This window comes from Ranitomeya imitator, chromosome 3 (genome assembly GCF_032444005.1).
Source record: "Ranitomeya imitator isolate aRanImi1 chromosome 3, aRanImi1.pri, whole genome shotgun sequence".
In the NCBI taxonomy this organism is placed as follows: Eukaryota; Metazoa; Chordata; class Amphibia; order Anura; family Dendrobatidae; genus Ranitomeya; species Ranitomeya imitator.
In genome coordinates this window covers 349,421,595-349,438,795 of record NC_091284.1, presented here as the reverse complement: position 1 = coordinate 349,438,795, position 17,201 = coordinate 349,421,595, and positions in this window count along the sequence as shown.

Sequence of the window (17,201 nt, the reverse complement as noted above, 5' to 3'; positions counted from 1 at the left end):
CTAGAAGGCTCCCTGATAGCTGCATTGCTGTGTGTACGCTGCTGTGCAAACCAACTGCTTTTTTCAAAGCACAAATCCTCTTGTTCCTTCCTTTCTGCACAGCTATCTTGTTTGTTTGTCCACACTTTTTATTTAATTTGTGCATCAGTCCATTCCTTATTGCTGCCTGCCATACCTGGCTGAGATTACTGCAGGGAGATAGTAATTGAAGGACAGTTCCTTTTTTTTTTTTTTTTTTGTGGGAGATTAAGATTGGCATTTCTGCTAGAGTGCCATCCCTGTCTGTGTCATCTCTCACTCAGTGGGCTATAGAAAGCCTATTTATTTTTTTGCTTGATTTGGGTTATAAAATCTACCTGAAAAAATCACTACATCAATCAGTGGGAGAAAAATATTGGCCTCAGTGCTTGTGTGCCACTCCTTACTCCTGTGTGTGCCATCTCTCACTCAGTGGGCCATAGAAAGCCTATTTATTTTTTTGCTTGATTTGGGTTCCAAAATCTACCTGAAAAAATCACAACATCAATCAGTGGGAGAAAAATATTGGCCTCAGGGCTTGTGTGCCACTCCTGACTCCTGTGTGTGCCATCTCTCACTCAGTGGGCCATAGAAAGCCTATTAATTTTTTTGCTTGATTTGGGTTCTAAATTCTACCTGAAAAAATCAATAAATCAATCAGTGGGAGATTAATATTGGCCTTTGGGCTTGTGTGCCAGTCCTAAGCGTGCCATCTCTCTCTCTCAGATAGTGGGCCATAGAAAGCCTATTTATTATTTTTTTTATTGGGTTTATAAATTTTCCCTGGAAAAAAAAAAAAAAGTGGGAGATTAATATTGGCCTCTGGGCTTGTGTGCCAGTCCTGAGCGTGCCATCTCTCTCACAAATAGTGGGCCATAGAAAGCCTATTTATTTTTTTGGTTGATTTGGGTTCTAAATTCTACCTGAAAAAATCAATAAATCAATCAGTGGGAGATAAATATTGGCCTCTGGGCTTGTGTGCCACTCCTGACTCCTGTGTGCGTCCTCTCTCACTCAGTGGGCCCTACAAAGCCTATTTTTTTTTTATTTGTTTTCTAAATTCTCCCTGAAACAATCATTTTATTTTATTTGGTTTCTAAATTATTCCTGGAAAAATCATTTTTTTTGTATTTTTTTTTCCTAAAGTGTCCCTGAAAAAAAAAAAAAAATCAAATCAGTGGGAGATTAATATTGCCCTTTCTGCTTGTGTGCCAGTCTTGACTCCTGGGTGTGCCATCTCTCTCTCTCCAATTGTGGGCCATAGAAAGCCTATTAATTTTTTTTGCTTGATTTGGGTTCCAAAATCTACCTGAAAAAATCACTAAATCAATCAGTGGGAGATAAATATTGGCCTCTGGGCTTGTGTGCCACTCCTGACTCCTGTGTGCGTCCTCTCTCACTCAGTGGGCCCTACAAAGCCTATTTTTTTTTTATTTGTTTTCTAAATTCTCCCTGAAACAATCATTTTATTTTATTTTGTTTCTAAATTCTTCCTGAAAAATTCATTTTTTTGTATTTTTTTTTTCTAAAGTCTCCCTGAAAAAAAAAAAATCAAATCAGTGGGAGATTAATATTGCCCTTTCTGCTTGTGTGCCAGTCTTGACTCCTGGGTGTGCCATCTCTCTGTCTCCAATTGTGGGCCATAGAAAGCCTATTAATTTTTTTGCTTGATTTGGGTTCCAAAATCTACCTGAAAAAATCACTAAATCAATCAGTGGGAGATAAATATTGGCCTCTGGGCTTGTGTGCCACTCCTGACTCCTGTGTGCGTCCTCTCTCACTCAGTGGGCCATAGAAAGCCTATTTTTTTTTATTTGTTTTCTAAATTCTCCCTGAAACAATCATTTCATTTTATTTGGTTTATAAATTCTTCCTTAAAAAATCATTTTTTTTTATTATTTTTTTTTTCTAAAGTCTCCCTTTTAAAAAAAAACAAACAAATCAGTGGGAGATTAATATTTACATTTGCGCTTCAGTGACAGTCCTGCGTGTGTGGCATCTCTCTCATTTGTTGCCACCAACAACAGAGTGTGTAACATTGTGCCTGATTTTTGTTGTGGTCTCACCCACCTGTAAAGGGGTAGCTAAATCATACTGAAGTTATAGCTCACCGTGTAAGTTGTGTGACAGCAACAAATACCGTTAGTTTGGTAACGTTTTTAAAACAATGAGGAAGTCTGGTGGAAGAGGTCGTGGCCGGGGGCGTTCATTGTCAGCTGGTAATGAGGGTAGTGGTAGTGGTGGAGCATGAGGTGGTCGTGGGAAAAAAAATATTGCACCTAAGTCTGGAGCTGTGGAGCCAGGTTCATCGTCTGGCTGCACAAGGCCTCGAACGCTCCCTTTTCTGGGAGTAGGAAAACCGCTTTTAAAGCCGGAGCGGCAAGAGCAAGTTTTGGCTTATCTTGCTGACTCAGCCTCTAGCTCTTTTGCCTCCTCTCGTGAAACTGGTAAAAGTAAAAGCAGCGCGTCGTTAGTGGATGTTCACGGTCAGGGACAAGTCGCTTCCTTGTCCTCTTCAGCAAAAACAACAACAGAGAAGAATGCAGCAGGCGACACAACGGGTTACTCCATGGAGCTCTTTACACATACCGTCCCTGGCTTAGAAAGTGAAGCAGTTAACAGTCCATGGCCATTACAAGTTGAATCTGACATGGAGTGCACTGATGCACAGCCACAGCCAGACTACTATGCTGGTCCTTTGACTCAGACCACAACATTGCCCTCGCAGGGTAATGATCAAGAATCAGACCCTGATGAGACTATGTTGCCCCATCACGAACGCTATACCACCGACCGACACGGTGACACAGACGAAGTTGCACACGAGCTACAAGAAGAGGTAATAGATGACCCAGTTCTTGACCCCGATTGGCAGCCATTGGGGGAACAGGGTGCAGGCGGCAGCAGTTCTGAAGCGGAGGAGGAGGGGCCGCAGCAGGCATCAACATCGCAACAGGTTCCATCTGCCGGGCCCGTATCTTGCCCAAAACGCGTGGCAAAGTCAAAACCTGTTGGAGGACAGCGTGGCCATCCGGTTAAAGCTCAGTCTGCAATGCCTGAAAAGGTATCCGATGCTAGAAAGAGTGCAGTCTGGCATTTTTTTTAAACAACATCCAATTGATCAGCGCAAAGTCATCTGTCAAAAATGTTCAACTACCTTAAGCAGAGGGCAGAATCTGAAAAGTCTCAATACAAGTTGCATGCATAGACATTTAACCACCATGCATTTGCAAGCTTGGACTAACTACCAAACGTCCCTTAAGGTTGTAGCACCCTCGGCCAATGAAGCTAGTCATCAACGCAACATCCCTTCCGGCAGTGTAGGGCCACCATTTTCTGCACCACCTGCAGTATCTGTGCAGGTTTCTTTGCCAGGCCAAAGCAGTCAGGGTCAGGGAATCACCAGTTTCGTAGTAGGAAACACTGCATCTAGGGCACCGGCGGCAACAATACCATCTCCCACCGTCTCTCAGTCTGCCATGTCCACCGGCACCCCCGCTAGTCCCACGATCTCCAGCTCTCCAGTCCAGCTCACCCTACATGAGACTATGGTTAGAAAAAGGAAGTACTTAGCCTCGCATCCGCGTACACAGGGTTTGAACGCCCACATAGCTAGACTAATCTCGTTAGAGATGATGCCCTACCGGTTAGTTGAAAGCGAAGCTTTCAAAGCCCTGATGGACTACGCTGTACCACGCTACGAGCTACCCAGTCGACACTTTTTTTCCAGAAAAGCCATCCCAGCCCTCCACCAGCATGTTAAAGAGCGCATCGTCCATGCACTCAGGCAATCTGTGAGCACAAAGGTGCACCTGACAACAGATGCATGGACCAGTAGGCATGGCCAGGGACGTTATGTGTCCATCACGGCACACTGGGTAAATGTGGTGGATGCAGGGTCCACAGGGGACAGCAAGTTTGGGACAGTTCTGCCTAGCCCACGGTCTAGGAAACAGTTGGCTGTAGCCGTTCGCACCCCCTCCTCCTCCTCCTCGTCCTCCTGCAGAAGCGAGACCTCGTCCACAGACCGCAGTCGCACAACCACTCCATCCGCAGCTGCCGCTGTTGCACACCAGGTCTCCCATTATGGGGCAGCTACTGGCAAACGTCAGCAGGCTGTATTGGCTATGAAGTGTTTGGGCGACAACAGACACACCGCTGAAGTTCTGTCCGAGTTCTTGGAGAAAGAAACGCAGTCGTGGCTGGGCACTGTAGATCTTGAGGCAGGCAAGGTAGTGAGTGATAACGGAAGGAATTTCATGGCTGCCATCTCCCTTTCCCAACTGAAACACATTCCTTGCCTGGCTCACACCTTAAACCTGGCGGTGCAGTGCTTCCTGAAAAGTTATCCGGGGTTATCCGACCTGCTCCTCAAAGTGCGTGGACTTTGCTCACATATCCGCCGTTCGCCCGTACACTCCAGCCGTATGCAGACCTATCAGCGTTCTTTGAACCTTCCCCAGCATCGCCTAATCATAGACGTTGCAACAAGGTGGATCTCAACACTGCACATGCTTCACAGACTGTGTGAACAGAGGCGGGCTGTTATGTTTTTGTGGGAGGATACACATACACGGGCAGGCAGTAGGATGGCAGACATGGAGTTGTCAGGTGTGCAGTGGTCGAAGATTCAAGACATGTGTCAAGTCCTTCAGTGTTTTGAGGAATGCACACGGCTGGTTAGTGCAGACAACGCCATAATAAGCATGAGCATCCCCCTAATGCGTCTGCTGATGCAAAGTTTGACGCACATAAAGGATCAGGCGTCTGCAGCTGAGGAAGAGGAAAGCCTTGATGACAGTCAGCCATTGTCTGGCCAGGGCAGTGTACAGGACGAGGTAGCGGGCGAACAGGAGGAGGAGGACGAGGAGGATGATGGGGATGATTATATTTTTAATGAGGAAGCTTTTCCGGGGCCAGTGGAAATTGTTGGCGCGGCAAGGCCGGGTTCTGGTTTTTGGAGGGACACAAGTGACGTGGATTTGCCTGAAACTGCCCCTCAACCAAGCACAACCACAGATTTGAGAACTGGAACTTTGGGCCACATGGCGGATTATGCCTTACGTATCCTCAAAAGGGACACACGCATAACAAAAATGATGAACGATGACGATTACTGGTTGGCCTGCCTCCTTGATCCTCGCTATAAAGGCAAATTGCAAAATATAATGCCACATGAGAACTTGGAACTAATATTAGCAACCAAACAATCAACTCTTGTTGACCGTTTGCTTCTGGCATTCCCTGCACACAGCGCCCGTGATCGTTCTAACACGAGCTGCAGGGGCCAGCAGACCAGAGGTGTTAGAGGGGCAGAAATCAGAAGTGGCGTTGGCCAGAGGGGTTTTCTGACCAGGTTGTGGAGTGATTTTGCTATGACCGCAGACAGGACAGTTACTGCAGCATCAATTCAAAGTGACAGGAGACAACATTTGTCCAGTATGGTTACTAACTATTTTTCATCCCTTATCGACGTTCTCCCTCAACCGTCATTCCCATTTGATTACTGGGCATCAAAATTAGACACCTGGCCAGAATTGGCAGAATATGCATTGCAGGAGCTTGCTTGCCCGGCAGCTAGTGTCCTACCAGAAAGAGTATTCAGTGCTGCAGGTTCAATACTAACAGAAAAAAGGACTCGTCTGGCTACCCAAAATGTAGATGATCTAACCTTCATTAAAATGAACCACAACTGGATTTCGAAATCTTTTGCCCCACCTTGCCCGGCTGACACCTAGCTTTCCTATGTAAAGGTCTTGCCTGTGGACTATTCTGAACGACTTTTCCAATCTCGTAATTTGCAGCACCTGATTGTCCAGCATCCGACATGTTAACACCTCCCTAAATGGCCAAAGTCCCCACACGGGGCCGTGGTATCGCCACTTGGCGCCAGCACCCGTGAGAGTACTGTTTGTCTGAGGAGGTGGGTGTGCCCGCTTTTGGTCGACGGCACTGCCACTAGGTCCCTCATAGTACAATAAAGTGTCTGGTGGTGGTGGTGCGCACCCAACGTCAGACACACCGTTGTAATATGAGGGGCCCTGGGCCTGTACCGCCGGCCACAAGACAGTCCCCCCCCCCAGCTCAAACAGTGCTCTACCACTTGCAAAATTTTCTCTCACAGCTCCACCAATGTTTAGTCTATGCGCTGACATCCTTCAATGCCTGGCACTGTCAATACCATTGTATTGACATTTTTTTTATGTTAGGCCTTCGAAGCCTGTCTGCGGTCACTCCTTCCACTAGGCCTCCACTGACCTGTCTACTGCTGCCCGTGTTCCCCTGGAACCAATTTTAAATTGCCTACAGCCCAATTTTTGTTATGTTAGGCCTTCGAAGCCTGTCTGCGGCCCGTTCTTTCCACTACTACTACACTGACCAGGCCACTGCTGCCCGTGTTCCCCTGGAACCAATTTTAAATTGCCTACAGCCAGCCCAATTTATTATGTTAGGCCTTTGAAGCCTGTCTGCGGTCCCTCCTTCCACTAGGCCTCCACTGACCTGTCTACTGCTGCCCGTGTTCCCCTGGAACCAATTTTAAATTGCCTACAGCCAGCCCAATTTATTATGTTAGGGCTTCGAAGCCTGTCTGTGGTCCCTCCTTCCACTAGGCCTCCACTGACCTGTCTACTGCTGCCCGTGTTCCCCTGGAACCAATTTTAAATTGCCTACAGCCCAATTTTTGTTATGTAAGGCCTTCGAAGCCTGTCTGCGGCCCGTTCTTTCCACTACTACTACACTGACCTGGCTACTGCTGCCCGTGTTCCCCTGGAACCAATTTAAAATTGCCGACAGCAAGCCCAATTTATTATGTTAGGGCTTCGAAGCCTGTCTGCGGTCCCTCCTTCCACTAGGCCTCCACTGACCTGTCTACTGCTGCCCGTGTTCCCCTGGAACCAATTTTAAATTGCCTACAGCCCAATTTTTGTTATGTTAGGCCTTCGAAGCCTGTCTGCGGCCCGTTCTTTCCACTACTACTACACTGACCAGGCCACTGCTGCCCGTGTTCCCCTGGAACCAATTTTAAATTGCCTACAGCCAGCCCAATTTATTATGTTAGGCCTTCGAAGCCTGTCTGCGGTCCCTCCTTCCACTAGGCCTCCACTGACCTGTCTACTGCTGTCCGTGTTCCCCTGGAACCAATTGTAAATTGCCTACATCCCAATTTTTGTTATGTTAGGCCTTCGAAGCCTGTCTGCGGCCCGTTCTTTCCACTACTACTACACTGACCAGGCCACTGCTGCCCGTGTTCCCCTGGAACCAATTTAAAATTGCCGACAGCAAGCCCAATTTATTATGTTAGGGCTTCGAAGCCTGTCTGCGGTCCCTCCTTCCACTAGGCCTCCACTGACCTGTCTACTGCTGCCCGTGTTCCCCTGGAACCAATTTTAAATTGCCTACAGCCCAATTTTTGTTATGTTAGGCCTTCGAAGCCTGTCTGCGGCCCGTTCTTTCCACTACTACTACACTGACCTGGCTACTGCCGCCCGTGTTCCCCTGGAACCAATTTAAAATTGCCGACAGCAAGCCCAATTTATTATGTTAGGCCTTCGAATGCCTGTCTGCGGTCCCTCCTTCCACTAGGCCTCCACTGACCTGTCTACTGCTGCCCGTGTACCCCTTGAACCAACATCAGAAAATATAAAAACAAGTATTTTGCTTATAAAAAAGAAAATACTGGAGAGATATCAAATGCAGACATTTTAACATTAAAAACAAACACATACAACAAAAATCTGGTACAGTACTAAAAATGGCCACCAGCTACAATAACTTTCTCCTGCAAGTAGTTAACTGAAAGTTTTTTTCAATTTAAAACACAGATATGGCATCCACCGAGTGTTGTCCTGTCGCGTCTTCTTTATATTATTGCCAAGAAGATGCAAAACAATGAAAATAATAAAATCATTATTTACCAAAAAAATAGAGTAAGTCAAAACCACATTGCAAATAAACATTCATTACAAATAAAGAAGCAGGGCGCGTCCGAGGGTGAGTATATACCTAATAAGAATATAATCACCCTCGGACGCGCCCTGCTTCTTTCCGACAGCCTTCCTTCCTAAGAATCAGCCCTTCCGTGGTGTAGAGAGAGGGTGTGTTACACTCCAAGGTGTTCCCCAGGTTGCCTTTCCTGAGCTTCGATCTTCATGCTCTCGTTTAGTAGTTGTCGGAATGTAGGCTGCATTAGGCCTACAAATTGGGTATGGGGTGGAGAGAGATGGTGTGTTACACTCCAAGGTGTTCCCCAGGTTTCCTTGCCATTGCTTCGGTCTTCCGACTCTCGTTTAGTAGTTGTAGAAAACTATACTGCATTAGGCCTACAAAATGGGTATCGGGTGGAGAGAGATGGTGTGTTACACTCCAAGGTGTTCCCCAGGTTTCCTTGCCATTGCTTCGGTCTTCCGACTCTCGTTTAGTAGTTGTAGAAAACTACACTGCATTAGGCCTACAAAATGGGTATCGGGTGGAGAGAGATGGTGTGTTACACTCCAAGGTGTTCCCCAGGTTTCCTTGCCATTGCTTCGGTCTTCCGACTCTCGTTCAGTAGTTGTAGAAAACTACACTGCATTAGGCCTACAAAATGGGTATCGGGTGGAGAGAGATGGTGTGTTACACTCCAAGGTGTTCCCCAGGTTTCCTTGCCATTGCTTCGGTCTTCCGACTCTCGTTTAGTAGTTGTAGAAAACTACACTGCATTAGGCCTACAAAATGGGTATCGGGTGGAGAGAGATGGTGTGTTACACTCCAAGGTGTTCCCCAGGTTTCCTTGCCATTGCTTCGGTCTTCCGACTCTCGTTTAGTAGTTGTAGAAAACTACACTGCATTAGGCCTACAAAATGGGTATCGGGTGGAGAGAGATGGTGTGTTACACTCCAAGGTGTTCCCCAGGTTTCCTTGCCATTGCTTCGGTCTTCCGACTCTCGTTCAGTAGTTGTAGAAAACTACACTGCATTAGGCCTACAAAATGGGTATGGGGTGGAGAGAGATGGTGTGTTCCACTCCAAGGTGTTCTCCAGGTTGCCTTTCCTGAGCTTCTATCTTCAGGCTCTCGTTAAATTGTGGTTAAATGGAACAACTGCATTTGGCGTACTAGTTGGTTTGGGGCCTACTAACAGTGTCTGCCGCTCCTTGCTGTTCTCCTGGTTTCCTGTCCTGAAATTCCGTTTTCAGGCGCTCGTTAAGTAGTTGTTAATGTTAGACTGCATTTGGCCTACTAGTTGGGTTGGGGCCTACTATCGGTGTCTGCCACTCTTTGCTGTTCTCCTCCACTGAACAAAGCTGTGCCGCCTGTTTACTACGGTTGCCAATTTTGAACTGCATTTCGACTACTTACTGATTTGGCCCTACTCTCTGTGTCAGCCTCTCATTCCAGTTGTCCTCCACTGCAATGCCCCCTGGTTATTCCTGTGTTACCAATTTTGAACTGCATTTAGCCCACTTTATTATTTGGGCCTATATCTGTGTTTCCTCCTCATCCTGCCCATTGCCCAGCCAGTGATAGATGAGTCTGCTGGTACATTGACCCATAACGCAACATTCCCCGTGCACGCTACACAACAACATTGTGACCCTGCTGAAAGTCAGGTTGCTCTTCCTGCATACCATACCACCTTACACGGGGACAAAGAGGAAGGTGCAGATGAAAGTGCAGGTTCCTTCATCAGGTGGGGGGAGGAATACTAGTTGGCGACGTCACTGGCACAGGGCCTCTCATAGTACGCAAAAGTATTGCTGCCGGTGGGAGGCGCCCCCGCCGTGCAAACACACCGCTGTACTTTGAGGGGCCCTGTGCCAGTGCCAATGCCAACGAGTGGGCCCCCCCTGCTTGCTCAGGTTCACAGCACTTGCAAAGTTGAAATACTTACCTCTCCCTGCTCCACTGCCGTGACGTGGTCCAGATTTCCTGGGCCCACTAATTACTTGAACCAGCCCTACCCACCACAACTTTAGCCAAATGACCCCCAATTTCAAATGCCTTCCAATTATTATAAGGTAAATTACGCTTGACAAGCTTCATTAAGAAGAATGGATGGTTTTGACATTAAAATGGGCACTCTAGGTGTTTTCCTGGCCCCCACTCACTGCCGACTATGCTGCCCCATTGACTTGCATTGGGTTTCGTGTTTCGGTCGATCCCGACTTTACGTCATAATCGGCCGATTTCACTCGACCCGACTTTTGAGATAGTCGGGTTTCGCGAAACCCGGCTCGACTCTAAAAAGGTCAAGGTCGCTCAACTCTACTGAGAAAGACTAAACTGTAGCAGATTGATGCATAAATGTACAATCCTTAAATTACAGACTTGACACACTGTGCAATAATACAAAAGCTCAAATGAGCCATGCAAGGGTAAAGCAGTTTGCAGGGTACAATAATCTACTATATTATTGTCTAAGGGTCACTTCCGTCTGTCTGTCTGTCTTTCTGTCTGTCTGTCACGGATATTAATTGGTCGTGGCCTCTGATTGTCATGGAAATCCAAGTCGCTGATTGGTCGTGGCAAAACGCCCACGACCATTGCCACGACCAATCAGCGACAGGCACAGTCCGGCAGCAACATGGCCGCTCCTGTCTTCCCGCAGTCAGTGCCCGCTCCATACTCCCCTCCAGTCAGCGCTCACACAGGGTTAATGGCAGCGCTAATGGACCATGTTATGCCGCGGTGTAACGCACTCCATTAACGCTTCTATTAACTCTGTGTGACCACATTTTTTTTACTATTGATGCTGCCTATCAATAGTAAAAAGATCTAATGTTAAAAATAATAATAAAAAAAAATCATCAAATACTCACCTTCCGGCGCCTTTCCCGCTCCTCGTGACGCTCCGATGACCGCTCCATGCATTGCGATCTCGCGAGATGATGACGTTTCAGTCTCGTGAGACCGCTACGTCATCATCTCGCGAGACCGCAATGCACTCTTGAGACCGGAGCGCGCGAGGAGCATCGGTAAACGCTTCCTGGATCCAGGGGCCAACGGAAGGTGAGTATGTAAATATTTTTTATTTTAATTCTTTTTTTTAACAGGGATATGATGCCCACATTGCTATATACTACGTGGGCTGTGCAATATACTACGCGGGCTGTGCAATATACTACGCAGGCTGGGCAATATACTACGCGGGCTGTGCAATATACTACGCGGGCTGTGTAATATACTACGCGTGCTATGCAATATACTATGTGGGCTGTGCAATATACTGCGTGGGCTGTGCAATACACTGCGTGGGCTGTGCAATATACTGCGTGGGCTGTGCTATATACTACGCGGGCTGTGCAATATACTGCATGGGCTGTGCTATATACTGCATGGGCTGTGCTATATATTGCGTGGGCTGTGCAATGTACTACGTGGGCTGTGCAATGTACTACTTGGGCTGTGCAATATACCATGTGGGCTGTGCAATACACTACGTGGGCTGTGTTATACACTACGTGGCCTGTGTTATACATTACATGGCCTGTGTTATACACTTCGTGGCCTGTGTTATACACTACGTGAGCTGTGTTATATACTGCGTGCGTGGGCTGTTATATACTACGTGAGATGTGTTATATGCTATGTGGGCTGTTATACACTCTGTGGGCTGTTCTCTATACTATGTGGCTGTGCTATATACTCCGTGGGCTGTGTTATATACTATGTGGCTGTGCTATATACTATGTGGCTCTGCTATATACTCTGTGGGCTGCGCTATATACTCTGTGGACTGTGCTATATACTATGTGGCTCTGCTATATACTACGTGGATGTGCTATTTACTACATGGGCTGTTATATACTACGTGGCCGGCCGCGAACAATCAGCGACAGGCGCAAATCCTGTGTATTCAAAGTATTATTCTAAAATCTTCATAAATAAACTACATGCATATTCTAGAATACCCGATGCAGCGGCAGGGCACAGTCCGCCGGCAAAATGGCCGCTCCTTCCTCCCCGCAGTCAGTGCCCGCTCCATACTCCCCTTCAGTTAGCCCTCACACAGGGTTAAGGATGCTATGCTAGAAGGACCTGCCATGACATCACGGTCATGTGACCGTGACATCATCACAGGACCTGCTGTCACGTTACTGGCGATACAGGACTGAAGGTTAGTGGCCGAAGCAGATGTATACAAGTGACTGGACTGTGGAAAGACCTCTGGAGATGCAATATATGGCAGTGGCAGTTCAATATATCCGCAGATGCAGGGACCAGCCTGAGCCAGGGCTGGCCTGGATCACACACGTGCACAAGTCCATATGAGCAGCAGGAGTTCAGAGTAGTAGCAGCAGAATATCAATAAGAAGCAGAAAGATGCCAGCAAGACACCTTCCAACCAGGAGCTCAGAGATTGCTTCACTCAGTTAGACTGAGCACACAAAATACTCAGCAACAGGAAGCTGCACAGGGCCAGGTATATATAGCAGGTCCAATCAAGCGCAATCAGGGCGGGGACAAATCAGCAGGGCAGGTGATGATCTCTATCCCAGACGAAGTTCATATGGTTTCAGGCAGAAGTCAAGCAAGTTCCAAATAGCTCATCAAGCAAAGGAACAGACTAGCAAACAAAGAGTTGCAGGTTCAATTCCTAAGACATGCGCGCATACCAACCCTGGGACCGGAAGCTGCCGCGTGCACCGCACACAGGCGCCAGGACTACAAGGGGCCCTCAGAAGGTGAGTATATGTTTATTTTTTATTTTAAGTCTTTTTTAACCTGTTACATACGTGGCTGGGCAATATACTACGTGGCTGGGTAATATACTACGTGACTGGGTAATATACTACGTGACTGGGCAATAAACTACATGACGGGGCAATATACTACGTGACTGGGCAATATACGACGTGACTGGGCAATATACGACGTGACTGGGCAATATACTACGTGACTGGGCAATATACTACATGACTGGGCAATATACTACGTGACTGGGCAATATACTACGTGGCTGGGCAATATACTACGTGGCCGGGCAATATACTATGTGGCTGGGCAATATAGTACGTGACTGGGCAATATAGTACGTGACTAGGCAATATACTACGTGGCTGGGCAATATACTACATGGCTGGGCAATATACTATGTGGCTGGGCAATATACTATGTGACTGGGCAATATAGTACGTGACTGGGAAATATACTACGTGGTTGGGCAATATACTACGTGGCTGGGCAATATACTACGTGGGCTGTGCAATATACTACGTGGACATGCATATTCTAGAATACCCGATGCGTTAGAATCGGGCCACCATCTAGTATGTAATAAATATGCATCAGAAATTAGAACATGAACTCAACGCCTATCTCACCCACTAAATGGCTGAAGAGGGAGAGGGAGAGAGAAAGAAATGCGATATATCAGCAAAATAGCTATACATAACTCCCTCTCAAGTGGTCCTTTAAAGGGGTGTGAGTTCCAATAACCCAATACAACTAGCTTACCGACCATGGAGAGCATACAAAGGGTTACCAAAGCAAATGTGCCCAAGCCAGCATGTTTTAGTCACTATATAGCAATCCCAGTTGGTGTTGTAAGCCTATAGAGAGCCCTAGGGAGTAAAAGACAGGAGGAGCGCTGACGCGACGCGTGTCGCCACCTGGAGTGGCTTCGTCAGGGGTGTCTCCTGTGGGTATCCTGTGTCTTTTTGTAGCAAGTAATCACAAGTCACAAGTGCAGCTGTGCTGCTTACCAGAGAAAGCGTGGACTCCATCAGACAGGAAGTTCCATGGAGCGGCATTCAGTAAGTCCTGACATGCGTGCGTGAGAACTCCACCTATCGCGCCCCAGGCAGAGTTGCCATGGAGACCGTTATGTCTCAAGGCAGCGTTTGGGCGCACTTACATTGCATCAATACACCGCACTGCTGATACAGCTTTTGCCTGCAGTCAGATAGGGCAGGCATAGTAAAGCCTGCCCCCACCTCCCTCTCCCTACCTCCTTCTTCACAACAAAGATAGCTCTAGGGAAAAAAAAGCTGGCCATATAAACAAACCATCAACTGATAATTTATATCCTTTTGGTGATGGGTAAACCTTTCAGCCTCAAATAGGTCAATGTGGAGGAGATTTTACAGACAATATTTTTAAGACAAGAGGAACAAGGGGAAGAAACAAAAATTTAAGAGGGATCAATTGGACTTCAAGAATGGACGAGCGTATAGATGGGTGCACAAGGGAAACAGAAGAGGGGTCAGCCTCAATGTGACAATGGACAAAAATGTAGCAACCCTCCATGAACTCACATTGAGTGATTTTTTATCGTCCAAACAAAGCGAGGCCGAAGGCACAATAGGAGGGGCCAAAGGAAGAGACATGGTCCAAAAGAAAAGCAACCGCAACTACAGAGTTTGGTCCCCCAAATACAGACGGGAGACACGACAGAACAGGAAACGTTGAGGCCTGTGACTATATCGGCTGGCTCTTCGGAATCTGGTAAGATATCTATTATTAACCTCTCTTCCTATGCCCTCTCTGATGTGGAGACCTCAGTGCTTGAGAGGTGTCTCTCTTTTTGTCCAACTAATGCCTTAGACAAGTTTACTGTAATTAACGATATTTATCTCTTCTGTAGACACTTAACTTTCAAGCTTATGTTCCACCAACCGTCCATTATAGATGATCTACCTCTGGGGGGAGCGACAAGTCTTTAGAGACCTTTTGGACTTATTGGAAGAAAGTGAAAGCGGACATCAAAGGAAAAATATTCCCTGGTAGGTTACCATCACAGGCCACACCATCTTTGTCTCTATTTCCAGTAGTACAAAGTTTTTTTTTATGCAGTGTGTGATGAGGTACAATGTTTAAAACTAGATCCAAATAGAGGGAGAAATCTGAGTAAGGCTGAACAAAAAGCCATTGTGAAACTTGGTTCAAATCAAGATATTGTTATCCGTGAGGCCGACACAGGTGGTAACTTGGTTATTTAACCTATTGAATTATATCTGAATGAAGCAAGACGCCAATTGTCAAACTCTGATTGTTACCAGGTCCTTCCATCAGACCCCTCCGATGTATTTAAGGCTAAATTAGACCGTCTTTTGGATTCTGCATTCACTTCATCATAAACAAGCGTGAAAGGGATTTTATGACTAGTCGTCACCCAAGAGTACAAACCTTTTATTTGCTCCCAAAGGTCCATAAATCCGTGCAGACACCCCCAGGTAGACCTATGGTGTCTGGGATAGGGGGCCTTTTGGAGCATCCATGTACAGTACAGACCAAAAGTTTGGACACACCTTCTCATTTAAAGATTTTCTGTATTTTCATGACTATAAAAATTGTACATTCACACTGAAGGCATCAAAACTATGAATTAACACATGTGGAAGTATATACTTAACAAAAAAGTGTGAAACAGCTGAAATTATGTCTTATATTCTAGGTTCTTCAAATTAGCCACCTTTTGCTTTGATGACTGCTTTGCACACTCTTGGCATTCTCTTGATGAGCTTCAAGAGGTAGTCGCCGGGAATGGTCTTTCAACAATCTTGAAGGAGTTCCCAGAGATGCTTAGCACTTGTTGGCCCTTTTGCCTTCACTCTGCGATCCAGCTCAACCCAAACCATCTCGATTGAGTTCAGGTCTGGTGACTTTGGAGACCAGGTCATCTGGCATAGATCCCCATCACTCTCCTTCTTGGTCAAATAGCCCTTACACAGCCTGGAGGTGTGTTTGGGGTCATTGTCCTGTTGAAAAATAAATGATGGTCCAACTAAACGCAAACCGGATGGAATAGCATGCCGCTGCAAGATGCTGTGGTAGCCATGCTGGTTCAGTATGCCTTCAATTTTGAATAAATCCTCAACAGTGTCGCCAGCAAAGCACCCCCACACCATCACACCTCCTCCTCCATGCTTCACGGTGGGAACCAGGCATGAGGAGTACATCCGTTCATCTTTTCTGCATCGCACAAAGACACGGTGGTTGGAACCAAAGATCTCAAATTTGGACTCATCAGACCAAAGCAAAGATTTCCACTGGTCTAATGTCCATTCCTTGTGTTCTTTAGCCCAAACAAGTCTGTTCTGCTTGTTGCCTGTCCTTAGTAGTGGCTTCCTAGCAGAAATTTTACCATGAAGGCCTGCTGCACAAAGTCTCCTCTTAACTGTTGTTGTAGAGATGTGTCTGCTGCTAGAACTCTGTGTGGCATTGACCTGGTCTCTAATCTGAGCTGCTGTTAACCTGTGATTTTTGAGGCTAGTGACTCGGATAAACTTATCCTCAGAAGCAGAGGTGACTCTTGGTCTTCCTTTCCTGGGGCGAACCTCATGTGAGCCAGTTTCTATGTAGTGCTTGATGGTTTTTGCCACTGCACTTGGGGACACTTTCAAAGTTTTCCCAATTTTTCTGACTGACTGACCTTCATTTCTTAAAGTAATGATGGCCACTCATTTTTTCTTTACTTAGCTGCATTTTTCTTGCCATAATACAAATTCTAACAGTCTATTCATTAGGACTATCAGCTGTGTATCCACCAGACTTCTGCACAACACAACTGATAGTCCCAACCCTATATATATATATATATATATATACAGTGGGGCAAAAAAGTATTTAGTCAGTCAGCAATAGTGCAAGTTCCACCACTTAAAAAGATGAGAGGCGTCTGTAATTTACATCATAGGTAGACCTCAACTATGGGAGACAAACTGAGAAAAAAAAATCCAGAAAATCACATTGTCTGTTTTTTTAACATTTTATTTGCATATTATGGTGGAAAATAAGTATTTGGTCAGAAACAAAATTTCATCTCAATACTTTGTAATATATCCTTTGTTGGCAATGACAGAGGTCAAACGTTTTCTGTAAGTCTTCACAAGGTTGCCACACACTGTTGTTGGTATGTTGGCCCATTCCTCCATGCAGATCTGCTCTAGAGCAGTGATGTTTTTGGCTTTTCGCTTGGCAACACGGACTTTCAACTCCCTCCAAAGGTTTTCTATAGGGTTGAGATCTGGAGACTGGCTAGGCCACTCCAGGACCTTGAAATGCTTCTTACAAAGCCACTCCTTCGTTGCCCTGGCGGTGTGCTTTGGATCATTGTCATGTTGAAAGAGCCAGCCACGTTTCATTTTCAATGCCCTTGCTGATGGAAGGAGGTTTGCACTCAAAATCTCACGATACATGGCCCCATTCATTCTTTCATGTACCCGGATCAGTCATCCTGGCCCCTTTGCAGAGAAACAGCCCC